This window comes from Lagenorhynchus albirostris, chromosome 19 (genome assembly GCF_949774975.1).
Source record: "Lagenorhynchus albirostris chromosome 19, mLagAlb1.1, whole genome shotgun sequence".
Lineage (NCBI taxonomy): Eukaryota > Metazoa > Chordata > Mammalia > Artiodactyla > Delphinidae > Lagenorhynchus > Lagenorhynchus albirostris.
In genome coordinates, this window is record NC_083113.1 from 13,452,021 (window position 1) to 13,455,535 (window position 3,515).

The window sequence follows — 3,515 nt, forward strand, 5'->3', positions numbered from 1 at the left end:
TCCAGCGGGTCAGTCTTGGCGCGGCCCCGCCTCCCGCCCCCGCCCGAGGCCGACTCACTTTCTCCACAGTCCCAGTCTCAGGCTGCAAACTTCCCTCCAATCAGAGCCCGGTTCCGCCAGGGGGCGCTGCCCGCGCGACCAATCAGGAGGCGAGAGGGGAGGGGTTAAATAGACAGGTGCCTGGCATGGGGCTCGGGGATCAGGAATTTTCAGTGCTGTCGTGGGTACTGGCTCAGTGAACCCCGTTATAAAGGAGAGGCCTCAAGTGTGGAGTTGCTGGGACTCCTCCCAGTCGACGCGCAGGCGGTGGGCAGATTCCCCTAAACTAGATTCCCACCGGAAGACCTCATCCCTCGGTTCACAGTCCTGGGAGAAGTCCATCAGAATTTGCTCCTCGACTGGCGTAAATTCTGGAAGACCCCACAGGTGCCTACTTCTCACGTGAGAGACTTGGGATTCTGGGGGCAGAACGCCAATCCTAATCCTGCACTGAGCTCCAGGTCCGGCCCCTCTGAGAATCTCAGGCCCACTCTAGACCTTCCCAAAGGATTTGCCCCTTCTCAAAGCCCTGTGTTTCAGGGGTTCCAGGCTCAACAAACAATAGCTTGTTCCTCAGAAGGCTGTAGCCTCTGCCCCTCAGAGGACCCAGGCTCCGCCCCTGACCCACAGACTCCACTCCCACAGGGCTCCCGGCTCTGCTCTCCTATTTGCACCCCTCTTCACCGCCACCCCTAGAGGGTACCACAGCCCCCTCCCTGCCTGAATATTTAAAGGCTCCCAAGAGCACCCCTCCCACTCCCAGAATTGCAGACTTTCTCCTTAAAGAATTCCAGTCCCCTCTCTTTCTAGGGACCTCTACCATTAGGAGCCCCAAGCCACAAGTGGCCTTAGTCCCCACCCGCACCTGCCTTAGTGGGTTCTAGGCTCCAAGCCCTGCTCACAACCTTCCAACTCAGAGGGTCTCAAGCCCAGCCCCGCCCTTTCATTATAAATTCAAGGCCCCACCCTCTTTCCTCAGAATTACAAGCCCCGTCTTTCTGCTCCCAAAGGCATCAGAGCTTCACAGCCTGCCCCCTAGTTGACCCCTTCTCTTTCAGGTCACAACCCTTTCCCACAAGAATTGGGCCAAGGCCCCACACTTAGGATCCCAAACCCTACCCCTTTCACGTTTGTCCCCCCTCCGGGGACCCCGTCTCTCAAAGCAGTTTGATTCTGAAGGTTCCCAGTTCTGTAGCCTTAGCCCCGCCCCGAGTAGACCCCAGCCTCCGCCCACCCAGGGTACTAGGCCTGACCATACCATATGGCTGACCCCAGACTAAGAACAGCAATCAATTCAGGTTCGAATTCATCCCCAACTCCTGCTCCTTCTTCCAAGGGATGTGCAAGGAGGACAGGGGACCCCCTTCACCCTCCCGCCTTACCTTGAGGCACACGGGCTGATTCACACAGCCACACTCACACCCGTTAACGTCACCTACAGCAATCCATGCCTACACTGACACCCAGAAGTCTGGGCCCACCCACCGTCCAGAGACTCACAGCCCCTTGGAGCAATAACGACGGCACTCAGGCCCCACTCAGGGGCATTTGTGAGTTGTCCCAGCTCAGTGATGGAGTGCCTGGCTCTGCCCACTGAATATGCCCTGTGTCCCTGTCTTCGTGTAGCTCCCGCGATCGCTGCTAACATGACCCTGCAGGACAGTGTGTCCCTGCCCCCGTTGCCCCCCTCCCCGTCTCCTACCCTGTAGCTGGAGCATTTGCTGGGGGCGCCGCCGAAATTTCTCCCTTCTGCTTGGGATCCAGGGCATCTTCAATGCTCGTTGCTAGGCAACAGCCTCTGGCTCACCACTGCAACTTCCGGGGATGGCGTTGGCTTCCCCTCCCCCCCAGAATTTGGAGTTCCCAGCTCCCAATCCCCCCCATCAGTGCCACTATCTTCCAGGGTTGCTTCTATGTCTCTCCTGTATCTTGATCTGACCTCGACCCTTCAGAATCCCTCAGAGTTCTAGAGCCCTGGACTTCCAGAAGCTTCCTCCATTGTATGTGCTCACACACGGGGTTTTATCCTGGTATTAAAAAAACAAACAAATCTTTTTAGTGTTCTTGATTTTCTAACATTCTCTTCCTCAGTTCTAGAATCACTAGCATCCCAGAAACACAAGTGTTCTGGATTCCCTGGCATGGAAAAAAAAAATGATCTCAATAATCTAGCTCTGTGAGCATTACAAAATACCCCCATATTCTAGATCACAGACATTCCAGAACACTCATGTTTTAGAATCACTCACCTTTTAGGCCTCCCACTCATGTTCTAGATTCTCTGGCAATCCAGAACCCCTTGACATTATGGATTTCTTAGGATGCAAACAAATCCTCTAGTGATCTAGAAGGGAAGGGCTGGCTTTCCAGAATATGCCTGTGCTCTAGATTTCCTAGCAATCCAGATTCCTTTCTGTTTCCTATAATTATCAGCATTCCAGAATGCCTGGCTTGCAAAGTATTCCTACTGGTGTAGATTCCTAGGCATTCTAGAAAGCTCCTCTGTTCTAGAATCATTGACTTTCCAGGTCCTTTTTCAGAAACTTCTACAGTCTGGATTCTTTGATATGCAGGGAGGAAGCCTAATACTGCTCATCCACTAGTACTCTAGAATATTCCTGTGTTCTACATTTCCTAACATTCTAGACCCCACTCCCCCATGTTATAGAACTTCTGGCATTCCAGAAACTCTGGAATTCCAGGATTAGCATGTTCTAAAATCCCTTGTTCTTAGTTGGTCCGCTTTCTCTTCTATTATTGACCCTAGGAAAAGATGCAGAAAACTTCCCTGAGGAGTTGACATAGGTAGGTATTAACTGGGGAAAAACCTCAAGGATGTCAGGCTGGGGTGAGCTGATCCTGTTCTACATACCCTCCCTGGTGTGGGCAAGAGAGGGGTGAAAGACTGGGCAGCCAGGGATATGGGCAAAGTGTTTGCAGTGGTGAGGTTTGGGGTACAAATGTCACCTAGCCGACATCTGTGTTTCTGCCAACCTGTACCTATTCATCCCTGTTTGTGGTAACAGTACCCTGAATCACCTTTCAGGAACTCTTCCTCCACTCTGTCAACACGGGGCTGACCTCACTGCCTGGCTCGTGAGGGCACGTGATTAGTTCAGGAATGGCCATCTGATTCAGTTTAAGTCAATGAGAATCAGTCCTGTGATTTTGCTGCTGCTAGAGAGAAAAATGTTGCTAAGGAGCTACCTGGAGTTATCCTGGCACAGAGGGGGGAAAACCTGACTGAGAATGACCCCAGAGGAGAGCAAAGCCAAAAGATGGAAAGATATTCTGGATGAGTGTTTGAGCCCTGGATCCAGCCATGCCTGAAGCCAGAGTGTAAACCAATTCCCCTTCTTTACTTAAACCAGGAGAGACAGATGTTCCTGAATCTACAGCCAGGGACCTGGTTGGGCGCCACGGCTCTCTTACCCTTTCCCTAGGGGTGCCCAAACCCTCTCAGAACGTGACCAAGG